Genomic DNA, 20,650 nt, shown 5'->3' on the forward strand with positions numbered 1-20,650 from the left:
CCTAACTGGGTTGAAAACAGCTTGGAACAGGTGACCTTGAGCAGTCAGGAAGGGGAAAGAAAGGGAAAGGATTAAGTAACACACAAGCACATAGACACGCAAACCCCTTCACATCACTAGTCTTCCACTCCCAATTTCAACTTACTTTTATTTCAACCTACTCATTTATTTTATTTCATTTAAAAAACCAACAACAAGAATCATGAAACTGCTTGTGGTGTAGTTTTGGCCTCCAAATAAAGGATATCCTGTAGAGATAGAACTAGATACAGCCCTTCCAAATCATACAACCATCCTCCTCAGTGTAATTTGTCTGGATTACAAAGCTATCCTGATTTTCTCTGCATGCCCATGATGGCATTGAGGATGTAACATGGGCCAAGCCTATCTGCAGATGCGTGGAGGATGGGACTGCGTGGAGAAACAAGGTGTCTACCTTACATGCCTGAATTGGTCACATTACTCGAAAACACGGGCAAGAAATTTCTAGTCTGCAGGCCTAATTAGGCCCACCAGGGGTCCCATTGACCCATGAGGCTTCTTCCCCCAAACCTCTCCCAGTTGCCCTACACCTGATGTCATACACCATGAGGTGTGAGGCAGATACAGACACAGCAGCAAAGGATCAGTCAGAAAGCAGCGCTTGCATTTGGTGTTTTAAATCTGGCACCGAATAAAAGACGCACTCGGATCAGTTTTCACTTCAGCACTGAAGTTCCTGATTGCAGTCAACGCCTGCCACGAGCTGGGCTTGCTGTCGGTGCCGAATTCAACACTGAAAGCAAGCCCCACTTTCAGCAGAGAAAGTGGCAGGAGATTTGGTTTTCGCAGCTGAAATTTGCATGAGATCATCATTCTTCCTTCGAAGTGCAATTGCCTGGCATCATTTGATCATATGACATCAACCGAGTGACAGATGAGTAGCACCACCCAACCGCCAAAATGAGTCCGCAGAGATGGGCCACATGTGGGTCCAGCCTGCTATTCAGATTCAGTATCCCACTGCCCACCGCCCTGGTTCTATTATGTTATGGTTCTGCAGTGGTGCTTCTGTTGCTTTTATCACACAGTGTCTGTTGCTTATTTTTTAAGACATCTTTCTTCCCAAGCCCAGCCTTGAGTCTATCAATACTTTCCTCTTGTGGAAGATAGTGCCACTTTGGCTGCATAAATAAGCAGCTGGAGAATTCTCTCAGCCCACAGCTGACCCTTTGAATTGTGCTGTCTTGTAAGCAGGCACTGCTTCTTATCTCTCTCTCTGCTACACACAGGAAAACAGACTCCTTGTCCACACACATACACAGTGGGAAAGAACAGCATAATGTGGGCACAGCTGCAAGATGTTAAGTCTTTGTCCCTTCCACAGGACATGCACTTATCTGCCTGGGGAAAGTCAAGGGAAGGCCAAAAAAACCACCCGTTCATTGCAACTCCTTTGCTTTTAGAGATTCCTGTTGTGGGTGAGACACACCCTTCTCCAGCTACGCTTAACAGAAGGATAACCAGGATTTCCATTGCCTTTCTAATCTTCCATTGTATTCCTCATGCTCTCTGCAGCTACCTTTTTTATTTGTGCCTCAATCCTATACCCCCCACAACCCACAGGCTTATGCTACATAACTGCTTGTCCTGCCCGTTTTCCCTGAACATCAAATTCCCATGCCCTTTGGAGGCCTCAATCACAAGCAAACTCTTTTCCTCCAGCAGGAAGGAGGCACCAAGCTCTTACAGCCCTGCACTGTGACATTTTCTTCTCCACAGAAGTGGCCTTAACCTGAGATAATGTACAGCCACTGGCTATTTGAGGTGGCAGAATTGGGGCATCTATTTTATTATTAAGATAACAGGTGAACACAGGTCTTTTAATGACATATTCTTTGGGTGCTCCTGGTTTCACATCAAGCTCCCCCTTGCTGTGTTTTATGCTGGTTTTAAATTGTTTTAGGTGCTGGTTTTAATTTGGGGGGGGGGTTGTTCCTGAGCTTTCTGATTTGTGACTTTTTTGTTGATTCTTGTGTGGGATACTTAAAGTGCAGTCAAACCGACAATTCATGTTTTGCTAGATACATACAGCTCTGAAGCTCACAGAGGTTTCCTGTTAACTTGCTAGAGAGAACTCTGTGAGAGACATTCCCACTGTGCCATAACAGGGGGAAGGTACAGTGGTACCTCGGGTTACAAACACCTCAGGTTACAAACACTTCGGGTTACAGACTCCGCTAACCCGGAAGTAGTACCTCGGGTTAAGAACTTTACCTCAGGATGAGAACAGAAATCGCACGGCGGCAATGGGAGGCCCCATAAGCTAAAGTGGTACCTCAGGTTAAGAACGATTTCAGGTTAAGAACGGACCTCCGGAATGAATTAAGTTCATAACCAGAGGTACCACTGTATAGTTATATATTCTCCCACCTGCCTGGGCACACCCTCTTCCTCACGAAACCAGCAATGTGAGAACATCTGCATATCTGAGCTCCAAGATCAGACTACATTTTAAGCTAGACTGAATTACCATTTTAAGTCTGCCTGTACAAAGCTGCTGTATCTGTTACTCTTCAACAAGTATTCTGAGTGAGTCAATGTTATTTTTATCTTTTACAAGACTACTTTGTATGATTATTGTTTTAAGGGGTGGAAACCAGGAAAATCCAGTCTGATTTAAAATCCTGGATTACTTAAAACGAAAAGACTAAAACTAGCCTATCTAAGCTTCCCTTTTAAGCTGCAAAGGGATGACACTCTACTGAGGAAGGCAGGATATCTAATAAATATATCCTCTCTTAGCACCTATTCACATCCCAACATCTTGTAAGAGTATTTTTTGTATGTTTTATTGATATTTAAACTGCCCAGAAAACTTAGTTGAATGAGCAATGTATAAATGAAATAAATAAAGCAATAAATAAATAAAAATACCTTGTTTGATGACATAAACATTGATGTCCTTTCTCTACTGAGAAAAACTATTTCAAGAAACTTTCTCTGGGGCATAGTTGCCTCACTTTCATTTTATCAAAATACACTGGCCGCTTTCCTTCTCATTAATTCCTTCTTGCAGTGCTTTTTTCTGGGGGGACACAGGGGTACGCATACCCCTAAAATTTTTGTGAATCTAAGTTTGACCTCACTGAGGGGCAGTATTTCAATATGAGTAGGAAAATGAGAGTACCCCTAAACATTTTTTAAGAAAAAAAAGCACTGCCTTCTTGGGTACCTCCTTATGGCTTGCCTTTCCCTCACCTTCCTGCACTGCTCTCTGCCTTTTTTGTTTTGCTTGGTATTGTGAGGGCAGAGAAGAGGAACTGGTGGGAGGAAGGTCAGGGGCTTCCAGGCCTCCTTTTTTATTGTGCATTCATTATGATTTATGTTCATGATTGGATCAGGGCACTTCATATGTGACCTGTTTCAGTACCATTCACGCCTGTAAAAGTTTCAGAACAGTCATGCCACACTTCCTTTCTAATCAATGAATGGAACGTCCTGCTGAAATCCTGTCGCTTTTACGCTGCAAATGTTCCAGGTTTTCTTTGAGTCCCACGTTTGTTGCAGGATAGTGCAAGTGTGTCCCTTCAGACTGCAGTAAGGCAGCAACACTGGGGGAGCGTCACAAAAAAAGTGGAATGAGTTATATACTGGAAGGCGGTGCAGTATATACTGGTATGCCCCATGAATGCACTATTATTGCATCAACAATATGTTGCAGAATACATTCCCACCCCAACAGCTTGGAGGGGCCCAGAATAGGAAGGAGAGTAACAACTGAGTCTTTTCCCTTCTCCTAGTGAAAACAAAGGCCGGTCCTGCTTCTCTGGTGCAAAGGAGGAGCCAGTCACCAGGCCACGCAAAATACCTTCTGTTTAAGCTGTTGACCAAGGGTTTCCCCCTTAGGCTTCCGCCAGATCAGACACGTGAACAGTGAAGCCAATACACCATGATCTATCCTGACAACCTCACTCTCCAATCCTATGTATTCATGCTCACTTGCATCTAGCCCCACATTACTAACTCCATAGCAGCCAGGAGATGTGGGAATAATGCCTCTTGTAGGAGCACGTATCAGCGAGAAAACAAGGCACAAGCCGGCGCTGTGGTATTTAACCCAGAGAAACAGAAGATGTTAGTTATGGTCTCTAGGCAGGTTCTCCAGCAATGTGAGAGGCTGCTCTTTAAAATAAGAAATATAGCAACCCTGGAGTCCCCTGACTCACAGTCTTTTTCCCGCGTGCTTTAAGTATTTGCTGGATGTTTTGGCTACAACATGATTTATATCACTCTAGTATTTATTCAACACTCTTTCTAAGTGCTCAAAGTGTTTCACATGCATTCTTCTAGTAAGGTAAAAGGCCAAAGTTACAAAATCCTTATCATATGCCCTGGGGTCTTTTAGGAGTGCTGTGCTTAAGTATGATTCAGCTGCCAGTCTGGTAGGCTTTTGTCCATGGAGTGGGGAAAGGCGCCACCTTCGCCTTTTCCCCAGGCAGCAAAATGTCTTGGGACAGCCTTGTCTTCATGCCACCCAACCCTACTCATAGATTCCAGGTCCAATTTCATTCAGGAAGGGCTGTGGCTCAGTGCTGGAGAATCTGCTTTGCATGCAGAAGATCCCAGGTTCAATCCCTGGCATCTGGGAAAGATTCCTGGTCTGAGAACTGCTGCCAGTCAGTGTTGACAGTGCTGAGATAGTGGGACCAGTGGCTTGAATTGGGCGAAGGTGGCTTCCTTTGTTCCTTCTCCCATTCCCAGAGAGCTGATTTGCAGAGGTTTGCCTTTTCAAAATCCCTTCCTGGGCCCAGGACTGGTGATGGTGTTGGTAGTACTGTACCCTGGAAATGTAGGGCAAAAGAGGCAGCAAGGCAAGGCCCCATTAACCATGTCACAAACTGTCTCATGCACCCTTCCTCTCACCAGGTGCATCAGTAGCAACTGCTAGTCCAGACATGAAAAGTTGGCACTGAAAGTCAGAAAAACCGACCACAAACCAGGCCTGTAAAAAGGTAGGAGGAGAGCAACAGGGAAAACACTAAAATGCAAAGAGTTTCGCAGCAACCCTGATGGATCCTTTAACAATGGAGTAAATAAAAGCATGTCAATTCCAGAGAAAGTGGGTAGCCTAGAAGCCCTATTGGGCACCCACTCTATCAACGGTGGCTGTCTAGGTAAAATATATGCTGTCTCCCTGGGCAGAGGTAGTGTGCCTTGGCAGGAGAGGGCTATTGCCCTTGTGTCCTGCTCGAGGGCTTCCCAGGGGCATCTAATTGGCCTCTGTGGCAAACAGGATGCTGAGCTTTTTAATCTCTATCATCTGATCAGCCTAGGTTCTTCTAATGTTCACATTCCTGCTTCAAAGTTGGGTTTAGAAATAGTCAGAAAACAAGAGAGGTGCTACACAGTACTTGTGCTTTACTTCTCTACACAGCCAGTTTGTTGAGCATTCATCCAGATTCACTTGCACAACGTTTATGTGGAGTTCAGACTATATGTCCGGTCTTTATTGAGCAGTCATACCAATTTGTTTGAGGGGAGGTTATACAAAATTGAAGGGATACGGGTGGTGCTGTGGTCTAAACCACTGAGCCTCTTGGGCTTGCCAATCAGAAGGTTGGTGGTGCGAATCCCTGTGACGGGGTGAGCTCCTGTTGCTTGGTCCCAGCTCCTGCCAACCTAGCAGTTCAAAAGCATGCCCAAAAGTGCAAGTGGATAAATAGGTACCGCTCCGGCGGGAAGGTAAATGGCATTTCCGTGCGCTGCTCTGGTTTCAGTGTTCCGTTGCGCCAGAAGCGGCTTAGTCATGTTGGCCAATGACCCGGAAAAACTGTCTGTGGACAAACGCCAGCTCTCTCAGCCTGTAAAACAAGATGAGCACCGCAAACCCAGAGTCGTCTACGACTGGACTTAACTGTCAGGGGTTCTTTACCTTTATCGTGAGCTATACAATAATGAGCATTCGCCTCAATTTCCTCTTGCAGTGTTTATAGATCTACCTGTTAATCATCAGTCATCCCACACTTTTCAAGGTAATACTTTCTTAACTGCAAAAAGTCCATGTTTTAAGTGGATTTTTTCCACTAGGGTGCCAGAGCGCTTTAATCCACTTTAGTGGAAAAATCTAAATTTATTGGTATTTGCCTGACAATCTGGAGGCGACACTCACTGATGTAGGGCTCGTCCACCTGATTTCAGATTTCAGCTTCCTCCCACTGCAGTCCCATATGACACATCCCACAATGTACAGTAGGTAGGTCCCTCTTTAACTCTCCAGGTACCTTTTCTGGGGGCAGATGAGGAAAAGAAAGGTCAGTTGTGTAAGCTGCCTTCTGCTCATGCAACTGTTGGATACAAGTCTAAACAATTTTGACTTGGGATTAGATTTATGCCTCGCCCTACCTCAAAGCAGCTCATGGAATTGCATACATAGAATATTATCCCATTTGATGTTCACAATCTCTCTGCAAGGTAGGTTAGGCTGAGAGAAAATGGCTCTCATTCTATTCTGGATGTTTATGTGTTCTTATAACCTGATTTGTGTTTTTATTATGCAGATTTTTAAAATATTAAATGGTGCACACAAATGCTTTTAAATAGTTAAATGCAGTTTGAATTGTCTGTTAGTGGCCAGGGTTCAAATCCTCACTTGGCCATGCATCTCACTGGATGACCTTGGGCCAGTCATTGGTTCTTAGCCTTATTTACTTCACAGGTTTGTTGCCAGGATTAAATGAGGAGGGAGGGAACCACATATGCCACTTTGAGCTTGTTGGAAAGGTGAGATATAAATGTAATAAATTCACTGACCGGCAGTGACTTTTCATGATTTCAGACGGGAGGTTCTCCCACACCTTTCTGAAAATGCTGAGAAGTAGAGTCGGGATCTTCAGCATGCAAACTGTGTACTCTGTCACTGAGTGTCAGCCATTCCCCAAACTGTAATAAATAATTGGATGAACCAATGAACTTCATGGCTGAACAGGGATTTCAACCCAGTTTCCCCCCTCCACCTCACCTCTAACATTCTGTCCACCATAATATTCCACACTAGCTCCCACTTGGTTTGGCAAAGGGTTATGGCCCCACCAGCCTCACCAGCAATCCTTCGCTGCAGGGCAAGAAACTACTGCTAAACGATAAATACAATTTTAGAAAAGCAAGAGAAAAAGAAGTCAACCACATAGCAAGAAAAACCAGACCTTGGAATGAGGGCCAAAGAAAACAAAAGTGGTCCAGCAGTCTGCTAAATGCCCATGAATTCTACATGGAAGTTTTATTTAAAGTATTTATTTTATTTAGTACATGTCCCACTTTTCTTCCATCACAGAACTGAAGGCAGTGTACATGGGGTTCCCAAACAGTCTCTCTCCCATTCAAGCACTCCACAGAACCAGGCCTGGTTAACTTCAGCAAGATGGTGGCATTGTGCGTTCTCAGACCATGCCCTGGGAAGACCTTTTCCCCCAGTTAAGTTTTTTTTTGTTCAAGATCCCTATGTTTCTCTCTGATTCCCCCCGCACCATAAAGGTCTGTGCTGGGAGCACAGCTTTGCTAGGGCAATTCTCCATCCTCTCCAGTTCTGTGCAAAACAACGGCTAGGCTGGAGAGATGGAGAAGCTCAGTCACTCAGCCCCTATTGGGGGGCCCCCCAACCTAAAGCCAAGGACCACTCCACATTCCCTTTCAGGCAACCAGCTGTTCTCATCAAGCTGCCAGCTGTGTCAGAAGACTGAAAACAGCAGCCCATTGTAGTGTGAGACTGGAGCACTGCCAGGGCATGGAAACAGTATGAGAGTGTATGTGTGCGTGTGAGAGAGTGAGCGCTCAGTGTTTTAATCTGAGCCCCTGATTCTGCAGCCCAGACCCCCATTGAGAGGTCCTTCCCACCCACCCCTCCACCTTCCCATATCCACCCTAGAGTTGCAGCAAAGCTCTCATGAAAGCCATTAGCTTACTTGTGCCCAGAATAAATGTCTCCAGATGACAACCCAAGAACCCTGGTAAGTCCTAGCTAGCAGATAAGGCCTCACTTTCATAAAGCAAGCTCCTTGCTCCTTCCTCCTGGGTTTCTATTCCATACAGATAATCCTATCCTTCCCAGTCTCTGAAAGTGAGGGGGGGATAGGAAATAACTACCAGATAGGGCTGGTACAGTTCAGACACCAGAAAAACCATTTTTATTAGATTTCATGTTTCCCCATATTTGTGTCTTGAGCTATTGCTCTCAGTATCTCCCCAATCTGGGCAAGTTCCACTTCCTGCTGGGAGATGGTGGTTTATAGCACCTCCTGAGAGATCTCATCAATAGTGATAATACTTAACATCTGCAAAGTGTTTCAGTTGACATCCATGCAAACAACCCTGTAAGGTACTGATTTCCAGAATGGTAGTCCTTTTAGGCTCCAATCTTAATTCTGCTTTTCAGAGTAAGCTCTGCTAAATTCAGATTTACCTCTGACAATGGTTAGGATTGCGCTGTACGACTCTTGCAGCAAAAGCAATGAGGAGGTTTGTGGCACCTTCACAGACTTAAGTTTACTATGGCCTAAGCTTTATGTGGATCATGTTTTCATGAACTTCACTTTTATTTGATGAAGTAGACTGAAGCTCTTAAAAGCTTTAGGCCATAATAAAATTGTTAAGTCGTTAAGGTTCCACAAAACTCTGCTGGTTTTCCTGAATTTTGGAAGACAGGAGTGCCTGGCCTGCTCTGGTCCCTCGGGGTCACGAAGAGTCGGACACGACTAAACAACAACAAGGGGGTTTGCGACATCTGCTAGATAGGAATCAGGGGCTTCTTGCTTCCTAATGGTCACACCCACACCATACATTTAAATCACACGGCTTCCCCCAAAGAACTGGGGGAACTGTAGTTCGTTAAGGGCGCTGGGAACTGAAGCTCGGGTGTGTGCTTGTGCACTGCAAACTACAGTTCCCAAGATTGGGTGGGAGGGAAGCCGCGTGCTTCAACTGTATGGCGTCAATGCGTCTCTTCACCATTACGCAGAGGACAAAAGCAAAAAAGCTCCTCGGCCCCGAGGGGGTCGTTACCGCTACCTTATGGGCAGCCCGGTCCTCTACAACGCCAGGCGAACCCGACCCCTCAGCGCCACCAAAGGAGAAGCCGCCTAACATGGGCTGCAACCTTGCGCCCGCCCCGCACCGGCCTCAACACTTCGGCTTGAAAAAACGCTCCTCCTCCTCCTTTACCAGCTTCACTTCTTTGGCTTATGCCGGCGCTTTCGCTGCAAGGAGAGTAGTCCGCGGCTGCGTTCTCCGTGCAAGCGGCGCTCCTCGGCTCTACTTCGGGCGAGTGCTCGGGCCATGGAAAGCCCTACGTACTCGCCACGTCCTGTACGGTTTGCACCGAGCCGCCACCGCCAGTGCCGCTGAGATCAACCCCGCTTGTTTGTCGGTTCTCTTACTCCTCCCTGTATCGGAGCTTCCTGCGGCCCTCTGCTGTTTGAGGAGTTCAAGCACATACGCACACCATGGCGGCGGCGTTGGCGTTGGGAACGTCTTTGCTCTTCTCCGGTCAGAGAGCCTCTCCCCCAGCTCGCTGGGCTGCCCTAGAGCTTCCTTGTGGTAGTTCGTAAGGCGGGAGGGGCTGCCTCCCTCCTCGGTCTTTCCTTTTCCCGTCTCTGGCTCCCTTTAAAAGGCTTTGTGCATCGGTGCTTACTAGCGAGTTATAGGCAATCTCTGCCTTGAAATTCAATAGCACATACAGGGGAGATAGGCCTGTTTTGCTTTTATCTACCTCTTAATCTGTTCCTACGTACATTTTGGTGGTGGCAAGATCTAAAGGTAAAGGGGCCCCTGACCATTAGGTACAGTTGCAGACGACTCTGGGGTTGCGGCACTCATCTCGCTTTATTGGCTGAGGGAGCTGGCGTACAGCTTCCGGGTCATGTGGCTAGCATGACTAACCCGCTTCTGGCGAACCAGAGCAGTGCACGGAAACGCTGTTTATCTTCCTGCTGGAGCAGTACCTCAGGGGTCAGCAACCTTTTTCAGCCATGGGCCGGTCCACCGTCCCTCAGACCATGTGGTGGGCCGGACTATATTTTTTGGGGGGAAATGAACGAATTCCTATGCCCCACAAATAACCCAGAGATGCATTTTAAATAAAAGCACACATTCTACTCATGTAAAAACATGCTGATTCCCGACCGTCTGTGGGCTGGATTGAGAAGGCGATTGGGCCGCATCCGGCCCACGGGCCTTAGGTTGCCTACCCCTGCGGTACCTATTTATCTACTTGCACTTCGTACTTTCTAACTGCTAGGTTGGCAGGAGCAAGGACCGAGCAATGGGAGCTCACCCCATTGTGGAGATTAGAACCGCCAACCTTCTGATCAACAAGCCCTAGGTTCTGTGGTTTAACCCACAGTGCCACCCGCGTCCCTAGATCTAAAGGAGAGGCACCTAAATAGTGTGGCCAACTTTTATCCTAAAAGGGCTTCCATGCTTTGAAGCTGAAACTTTCTAGAGAAGGAAATAGAAAAGTTTTTACCTGCTGAACATGTACCCATTAAAAGTAGAGGAGCCCTGCCTGGGGGAAAAGTTGGCAACCCTAGACAGGTTCCTCCCTAAGTAACAGCTCCTGCCTATGTTGCTGATGCTGGGAGAGGTTCCCAGTTAGTGCAAGAAGCAGCCTATGCAGACAGCAGGTATAAAAGATGTGGCTTTGGGGAGGGGGCAAGCTTCATTGCACTGTCATGGTGTGTACACATTTCATATAATCCACCTGGATGAAAGGCAGCAGTGGATGCTTCTCTGCAGCACCTCAAGGTAGTTCTGCTAAAGAATGGATCCATAAATGAGCTTGAATCCGATTCCAGAAGCTGCTTCAAGGCTGAGGGAGAGTAAGAAAGAGTAAGGTAGGGTGTGTGTGCAGAATCCACAGCAAGGTTCAGAGCCAGTGCATTAAATCACAAAAATGAAAGTAAACTTCAAGAGCAGGTTTTGTGTACAACTATCTACTCCTAATGGACAGACATAACAGGTGGGATCATAGTCCAATGGGGGGGGGTGGAGAGGCCCCAGGTTCAACCTCTAAGATCTCCAGTTGAAAAAGAAGGAAGTAGAAGGTGATGGGAAATTTCTCTGCCTGAGCCACTGGAGAGTTGTTGCCAGTCAGAAGAGGCAATGCTGAGCTAAGCGTAAGAAGCACCTGCTGCTAAAGCCAATGGCCCATCTAGTCCAGCATCCTGCCCTCATAGTGTCCATCTGGATGCCTGTGGGAAACCATCAAGCAGGATTTGAGCCAAACAGTGCTCACCCTGTGCTCTCCAGCAGTTGGTATTCAGAAGCATTACTGCCTCCAGCTGTTGAGGCAGAGCATACACATCATGGCTAGGAGCCATTGGTAGCCTTCTCCATGAATCTGCCCAATCATCTTTTAAAGCCATCTAAGTAGGCCATCACTGCCTCCTGCAGCTTCAGGTTCCATAGTTTAACTATGTGCAAGATGGACAAATACTCAGACCTCATATAAGGAAGCTTCCTAATTGCACGTGGCCTGAAAAACAAGATTGGGAAGCTATACCCCTCTGCCTCCACTAAATTGCACTGCAACAAGAGAACTGGACTCCGGCACTTCCTGCCCCACTAAAAACACAGTCCTCACCCAGAGCTCAGGTCAGGAGAGATACATAATGATTCCCACTCACCCATTCCCTCTTTCCTCATGAGAGCCACCCAGATGAAGGAAAGGGTGATGTTAAAAATAAAGGAGAATGGAAGAAAAGGTCGGAGAGGAGCAATGCTCCAAGTCGTGGGACACAAATAGCTGAGAGGACCAGTAAGGGAACAACTCGCACTGGTATAAATAGCCCTGAAATGCAGACTGTTCCCAGCATTTTGGTCCTTTCCTGTACCCAGCTACTGGAGGCTTCCTGTTAAACCCACACGAGTGCAGCCCACCAGGCCAAGTCCATGGCACAACTTCAATAACAGCATTCCTTTAACCTTTGGCAAGAGAATTAGGCCTACAGTACGCAATACAAGGTCTCCCTGGCAGGTCTCACAGTGCAAGGGGATGTAAACAAAGCCAAATTCCAGGAGACAAGAGTGGGTGAAGAAACTCCCAGCTCCCATTACAGTATACTCAACTGAGCAATTCTGAATGGGACCTCAATTTCAAAGCCATTGTCAGATTTCTGGTTTAGCACAAGGTGACTACATTGCTAGAGGTGGGTGTGGGTGGAGTTTTCAGCCCTAGAGCAAACCCCATAACTTGATTCACAGCTCCCATGAATTGCACACACTTCTCCCACTGTTGGTTGTTTTAAAACATTACTTTGTTGTTGTTGTTTAAAGCAAAGTCCTACAACATATAACACATGAAGCAAAATAAAACTCCTCTGATCAGGTCCCCAGAATAACCTCCATTTCGCCTAAATACTATTTTAGGCCTACGCTGTTCAGGCCAAGCAAAATGATCAGAGATTTTTTGAATGATGCTCAGAAATGGCTACTGGGCAAAAGCATTTCTCTGAACACCCCCTTCTTAAATACATTAGACAGAAGGCACAGTCAGGTGAGGGTTTAGAGACACTTTTGATTGACTGCAAGAAGACAAAGGAGAGGTTAGGTTTTTTTTTAGATGTATGACATCCAAGTCAAAATTCTGTGATTACAGTATTGCAAAAGTTCACAGATAACTAATCCAGGTAATAGAATTTCCTGTGGACCTGTTGGTGATACTTTCTGGTGATAAGCCACTGATGATGTTATTTTCCATTGACAAATTCATGGAGGATAAGGCTATCTATGGAAAATAAGACTATCCATAGCTTATCATTGAGCCTAAGGCTCTTAATGGCTACTAGCCATCCATTGTTCCAGCTGGCCCCACTAAGCTGACAGTGGGTGGGAGAAGATATTTAAGCCCCACAGATAAGCCAGCACCACCTGCCCTGCATCAGATCCCCAAAGGAAGATAGCTGGTCCTATGCATTCCCTTTCCAGCACTGAGGGCCCAAGATTCATCCATCTATCCATCTATCTATCTATCTATCTATCTATCTATCTATCTATCTATCTATCATATTTCTTAATTCCCCTTTACCAGAACATTTCAGGGCTGTGTACAAAAGTGTGAATAAAAGAATTCACACAATGTATAACTGTATAATTTTTGTGGTTGTTTAGTCGTTTAGTCATGTCCGACTCTTTGTGACCCCATGGACCAGAGCACGCCAGGCACTCCTGTCTTCCACTGTCTCCCGCAGTTTGGTCAGACTCATGTTCGTAGCTTCAAGAACACTGTCCAACCATCTCGTCCTCTGTCATCCCCTTCTCATTGTACCTTCAATCTTTCCCAGCATCAGGGTCTTTTCCAGGGAGTCTTCTCTTCTCATGAGGTGGCCAAAGTATTGGAGCCTCAGCTTCAGGATCTGTCCTTCCAGTGAGCACTCAGGGCTGATTTCCTTCAGAATTGAGAGGTTTGACCTTCTTGCAGTCCATGGGACTCTCAAGAGTCTCCTCCAGCACCATAATTCAAAAGCATCAATTCTTTGGTGATCAGCATTGGTCCTGTTCTCAATTTCATACATCACTACTGGGAAAACCATAGCTTTAACTATACGGACCTTTGTCGGCAAGGTGATGTCTCTGCTTTTTAAGATGCTGTCTTGGTTTGTCATTGCTTTTCTCCCAAGAAGCAGGCGCCTTTTAATTTCGTGACTGCTATCACCATCTGCAGTGATCATGGAACCCAAGAAAGTAAAATCTCTCTCTGCCTCCATTTCTTCCCCTTCTATTTGCCAGGAGGTGATGGGACCAGTGGCCATGATCTTGGTTTTTTTGATGTTGAGCTTCAGACCATATTTTGCGCTCTCCTCTTTCACCCTAATTAAAAAGTTCTTTAATTCCTCCTCACTTTCTGCCATCAAGGTTGTGTCATCAGCACATCTAAGGTTGTTGATATTTCTTCTGACAATCTTAATTCCGTCTTGGGATTCATCCAGTCTAGCCTTTCGCATGATGAATTCTGCATATAAGTTAAATAAGCAGGGAGACAATATACACCCTTGTCGTACTCCTTTCCCAATTTTGAACCAATCAGTTATTCCATATCTAGTTCTAACTGTAGCTTCTTGTCCCACATAGCGATTTCTCAGGAGAAAGGTGAGATGATCAGGCACTCCCTGCTATAATATATAATATTTTTATAGATATATGCACACACAATACAAAAAAGGCAGGCTAAAATCACAAAAGAAAAAAAACAGTTCCAACTAAAATGTAATTAAAATGCCTAGGTAAACAGGAAGGTCTTAACCTGATGTATAAAAAGGAGGTAAAGTCAATGCCAGAGATGTCTCCTTGGGGAGGGCATTCCAAAATCTAGGCACTGCTACAGAAAAAGTCGTTCGATGTGCCAGAAACACCCTCCCCCTGCATCCCACTCAGAAACTGCTGTGTTTAACTCCATTTCCATCTGTTTTTCTTTCATGGATGGAAACATACACAGATCTGCCATGCCCTAGCCCCTGTCTACAGAAGAAGGTCTTCCTTTTTCAATGGACGACATGCACTGCTTGGCATGCTTGTTTGGCCCGCTCCACATTTTGCCTCTGATCCCTCCCTTCCCTGGGTCCCGTGGTATGGGTGGGAACGTGGTGTGGGTGGGATCTATTCTTTCTCCTCACTGAGAGGACAGTGTGGATGGCCCCTGGCTGCTGGCTTGTCTACCTTTTTGTCTGCTCAGTCTGGCCTCATTGGCCATATCCTGACCACCCGGATCTTGCAACACTGCTCTAGGTGAGAGTTCTCTGGGGGGGGGTGTCCATACAGAGCTAACTAATCTCTTCATGTGGACCCTGTCCAAGAATGTCGGCTGTCACATTCCAAATCAGCTAAAGCTTCCCAACACACATCAGTGGTGACCTGCAACCCCCCTCCTTGTAGAGTATACCACAGCAGTTTAGCCTCAAGGATATGATGACATGCACAATCATCAACAACCCTGAATTTAAAAGTAAGGTTCCTAGTCTTCCCACAATGGGAAGACTATAAAATACATTCCTGGTATTTAGGGCACAGCAGTGGATATGAGAGCATTCCCAGGCTGATGGATGTTGATACCAATTAAGATGGCCCGTAATTGTGTTTCAATTTGTTGCCCTGATTTTTGTTGTGTACTGATATAGAATCTTTTAATTTGCTCACATCTCTAATTTCTTAATCTTTAAATTTATTATGTTTATCAGAATGATACAAAGGGTGGCATAAATAAGGCATTAAAGGTGCAATTCCTGGGACCCACTGGTTCACTCTCTTTTGCCACATTTTCAGAGTTGTTTGAAAAATGATTATTTTGGGGGTGTTGGAAAGGCATCACCCCCTTCTTTTATTGATGTTAACCTTTTATACTTCGATCTTCCTCCACTGTTTGGTATTATCATTTTTAATTAACCCTAGGATTTGTTTTACCTGAAAGTCTTGGGAATACACACTTCTCCTTGATTAATTTGTTCATAATATATTTTATTATCTGTGATATCTTCTCCTCATGAATAAATAGATTTAGCATATTTTGTCCTCTGTTAGTTTTGGAGTCTTCAATACAGTATAAGCTGGAAGAACTTGGAAGAGGTATAAGGATTTTTGAATTATGTTTGGTTTTAATTGTTGATATTTTCCCAAGCCAGTTGAGCTTTTGAGCAATCATTCAGAGACATTTTGACCTTTTGCATCAGGGAGTTAAAGTTTGTTTCTAAACTAACTTTACTCCTTTCTTTAGGTGACTGTACACACAATTTGCCTATACAAAGATGAAATTCCATATAGAAAGTTGTAGGAAATAGCAATGCATAAAGTAATCCTGAAATGTGAGATCTTCAGTCCCAGAGGACCTTCCCTACGCATGGATGTTCATTTAGAGGAAAAGTGCAATTATACTTGCAGCTGGCTTTCTTCCAATCTTTTATGGAGGATATCCGAATTCTATTGACCTTAATTCTTTTGTAGAAATTTTATGACAGTGAAAGAAGAAAACCAACTGCAAGGCAACAGTTTGAAAAATTGTAGTACGTTTGAACAGCAAGTTAGCTCAAATTAAAACATTATTTTCACATGAATCTCATTCTATAGGGCTAAATACAACTCGAAACAGATTTCCAGATGACTAGCTGACCCTGGGACAAGTGCTCCGCCTGTTGGACTCACAGTGCCATTGTCAAGCAGCAAAAACAACTGGAGCATTATTGCACCTTAAAGACCATAACAAATTTATTATGGCATAAGCTTTTGTGAACAGTCATCATATGCATCCTGAGTTACAGGTACATATATACTTGGTTGGGATAAAGGATTGTAAAAGTAAGCTGAGGGAAATGAAATACAGAAAAGTATAGGCAGTCATGATTATGTACTTAACCATGGTAATTCACAAAACTGTTTTTAGTGACTCAGACATTCTGGCATCAGCAAGTCAATTAACACATACAATGTGCTAAAAATCCCTTTGTCTCAGTTAAGTCCACAAATGATAGCATTGAAACACCCGATATATTTTAATTCAGCAGTTTCCTGCTGCAGTTTCCCTTTGAAGTTCTTTTGCTCCAAGATGGGTTCCTTAAGATTATTTACACGGTTGAAATGTGGCGCACACACCGGTTTTTAATGTTGCCATGTAGATTCTTCAAGCACCTCACTACTGTGAGGAAACTTGTAGAGCAAAAAGTCTCAAATTGGCAACCTGTCAGATACGAATTCTTGCCTTCATCTATTGCCTAATCATGGTGCCAATGCAGGTTGGCAGGACCAGCCCTTAAAGAATCAAAGACCTACATAAGAGCTTTAGTAAAGGCAGAAGCATTCAAAGAAACCAGTTCTCTGAAATGAGTTTAGGGCTCAGGAAGAGATGCTACCACTGCCTCTTGAACGTAACCCTAGCTTTGTTGGCATAGTGGTCCCAACTCCTCCGCTCGAAGGAGTTTTTGATGCCCCGGATTCACTGGCTTTGTTAGGCATGGACTAATCCCTAAAGCCTGCTCAGGATTAGTTCATGTGAATATCTCAAATTTGCCAGGAATTTTTCTGTATCTCAGGCTGAAAGGCATAGAATACCAGCAGACATTTCTGGAGGGAGAGGGTATGAACGATTCCATGGGTGGATTTCTCCTCAAGGGGTGCACAAGGCCCCACATTTGAGAGGTTGTCATGGAGACACACTTTGGAAGCGGAAATAGAGCTAGGAAAAGTGCAGAATCTAAATTAGGCCCAGATTGTCCCTCTGCCACTGTTGCCTTCCTTAACCGCCAGCACCTCCTCTCCTTCCATAAATAAAATGCAGAGCGGAGCTACGGTAGGCAGTGTACTAACCAACAACCTCAGCAGTGCATACCACACCTCTCCAGCTAACCAGATTTCCTTTCTGCAGACCGCAAAAGAACCAATGAGGGCAAGGGGGAGATCCCATTTCACTCTAGCTTCAGAAGCAAGCAAGACTAATGTTTAGTAGCAATAAATATATAGTATACAGGTTTACTGCCTCTGTATTTTTCAGTTGTGGGGTAAGAGTCTGAAGCTGGTTCTCAGTCACATATTTGCAGTTGCTATGGATTTTTTATTTCAAGTAACATGCTGCAGGTCCCCCCCCCCAAGGTTCTCTGCTATCCCCAATGCTTTTTAACATCATATGGAATTGTTGGATACCATTGTCACAGGTTTGGAGCACTGATAACACTCAGATGAACATAATACATACCATCTCAAGCAGATATAGCTTTGTCAGTTCTGAACCGGTGCCTGCAGGTAGTAATAGACTAGATGAGGGCTAACAAATTGACGGTGAACCCCAGCAAGACAGAGGCACTGTTGGTATGTAGCTCTTGTGTCAAGGAATTGGATGTGCAACCTGTTCTGGACAAAGCTGCACTCTCCCTAGAGGAGCAAGTACATTCTAGGGTGCTGCTAGATCCACCACTAGGTATCACATGGCTTCAGTGGCAAGGACTGCCTCCTTCCAGCACCTGCTGGTTTTGTAATCTTTGGCCACTCTTGGATCAGGATAGGTTGACCACAGTTTTGCACACTAGTAACCTCCCATCTTAATTACTGTAATGGGGCTGCCCTTGAAGATGGTCTGAAAACAGCAGCTAGTGCAGAACACTGTCAATGTAGGGTCATATTCACAGACAACTGCAAGAGGAGGTACTTTGTACTGGCTACCGATATGTTACTGGGGTCCAATTTAACATGCTGGTGTTAACATCTAAAGTCCTGCACAGCTTGGGATCTACGGTAGATACTTGATGGGCTGTTTTATTCATTAATAGCCACTCTGGCTTCTTAGATCAGCAGAAGGAGCCCTTACAGTATATTTGTTCCACCAACAAGTTTTGCTTGCTGTGTGAAAATAGGCTGCACTTGGTAATTGTGTCCCAACTCTAGACTTCCCTCCCCCTGGAGGTACGGATGGCTACATCTTTGATGAACTTCTGTCACCTACTTGAAACAAAACTGTTCTCCCCGTCTCTTGGGAGGATCTGGATGAGTCTGCTCTGGTGGTCAATATTCTCTTTATTGCACTCCTGCATCTGCTTGCTGATTTGTACTTGTATTTGGTATACTGTGTTGGGAACCACTTTGGGACAACATCATGATGGCGGAAAGAGGACTATAAATAAAGAAAAATACATGTGGGCTAGGCTTTCCCAAACTATGCTTCACTCCCAACAATGAGTTGTCCCTTATGAAGCAAAAGCGTCACTCTGACACAAAGTGCTCCCCAGTGAGCTGATCCCAGCAAACTCCATTGATTTACAATGACATTCCTAGGATCAGCCTACTTTGATCCTTCAAGGGGAGTGAGGCCTTGGGCCAGGCCATGTTGCTAGGGTGCCTCATAGGTCACAGGTTCCCAGTGCCAAGGATGCATATTTGGGCTCATGGAGAGCCCAGTACCATTTTTCTAAGTGGAATCTGCAGCACAAAGTTAGCTTGTTTTATATGAAAAATTCCATCCTGCCCTTCTACTGCCCGTACTTACAACACTTTAAAAACACAATACTATAAAATGACAAAATATAACAATGCTGACACATTAAAATACACGGCAAATAATATACGCAACATTAAATCCAATTTTAAAAAAACAAGAGATCACAAGCAAAAATGACCTTTGCAGGCAATGCTTGTTGCTGTTGTTCGCATTTGTTTGTCTCAAGAGACAACCTGCTAGAATCAAACTTTATTTTGCCAGTCAGCAAACAAGAGACAGAGAGGGGAGCACAAATGCTTCCCAGGGCAAAGCATCCCACAATATTAGTGCATCATCTGAAAAGAACTCATCGCTTGTCATGCCTCCATCCTAAGCAGGACACAGAAAAGGGTGTCTGTGTCTGAGTTTAGAGGGTGGGAAGGATGAAATGAGAGGAGGCAATTTCCCCAGGTATCCATAACCTTTGGGGGCTTTAAATGTGCTCCCTAACACCCTGAACTGTGCCTGGAACCACATGGCAGCCAATTATAGGACAGGTGCCACTGCGTGTCCACTAACATCTTTGTTGCTGAACTGGACTAACTGTAGCTTCTGAAGACTCCTCAAAGGTAGAGTATGTTGCCATTACCTTATGACTACAGTGTATGTTACCTGAGCCAGGTCTACCTTCCTCAGGAATGGGTACCACCGGTGTGCCAGTCTACATGGAGGTGGGGATCAGAGTGACATGTTATCTGCATATTGATGACACAATGCTCTAAACCAGTAATTCTGGGTAGATGTTGAACAGCACGAGGGACAGAACTAATCCCTGATGGACATCCTACACCAGTGGCCAATATGCTGAATAAGAACCCTCCATCACTACCTTCAGGGATTGACCCATGAGGAAGGACCAGAACCACTGCAATAGAGTGCCCCTCAATGACACCCCCATTCAGAAGTCTAGAAAGATACCACAGCCAATGGCATTGAATACCACTAAGAGGTCAAGCAGAACCGACGGGGACCATCTTCCCTATCTAGATCCCAGCACAGATCATCTACCAAGGCAACCAAAAGTGTTTTAGTCTCAAAACCAGGACTGAAGCTGGTGGAGTCCAGAAAGAGCTTTTTCAGTAGAGGTCTTACTATAGTCATCTTAAGGCTGGATGAAATCACATGCTCCTTCAAGGAGACATTCGTTCAATTATTATCTGTTCTTTTCATTGAAAAATCTATCTACCTATCTGAATGAGAGAGACATTCATCCTGGAACAGGATGGAAGAGCCTGGAACAGGAGTGTTGTCGTACATGGGGTGGGGTGGAGAGTGGGGAGGAGTTGCAGAAGTGAAGAAGGACTAAAGTACATCTTCTCTCCCTCTCCTCCACTGAGAGTGTAAAAAGAAATATGTTTGTCTTTCATCCACTTTCCCTTTTTTAGTGGAGTCTGGAGAGCGTTATTGTGATGGCATTCATCCTCACAACCTCAATCCCACCCTCTTTCCAAGATACTTATGATACAGTACTTCCCATCAGGGGTTTGAGCAAACAAACTCCTGCTGACCATTTTCCTCTACACACACATCCAAGACTTTTTCCTCTTTTTCAAGTCCAGGACACACCATTAACCCTTTCTACGCTTTTTGTTTTTAAATTGTGTGCATCTATTGTCTTTCTCCTCTACTAGATCCGTGTGTTTGTTTGTTTGTTTGTTTGTGCGCACGCTG

The 20,650-nt window shown here is 44.9% G+C and overlaps 1 protein-coding gene across 1 annotated transcript in view; it reads right to left on the minus strand.

Annotated features, from left to right (window-relative positions):
- LOC118079954 (epoxide hydrolase 3) overlaps positions 1-20,650 on the minus strand; it is a 44,047-nt gene that overhangs the window by 7,118 nt on the left and 16,279 nt on the right. The gene's annotated exons all lie outside the window — the stretch shown is intronic.

This window comes from Zootoca vivipara, chromosome 2 (assembly GCF_963506605.1).
Source record: "Zootoca vivipara chromosome 2, rZooViv1.1, whole genome shotgun sequence".
Taxonomy (NCBI): Eukaryota; Metazoa; Chordata; class Lepidosauria; order Squamata; family Lacertidae; genus Zootoca; species Zootoca vivipara.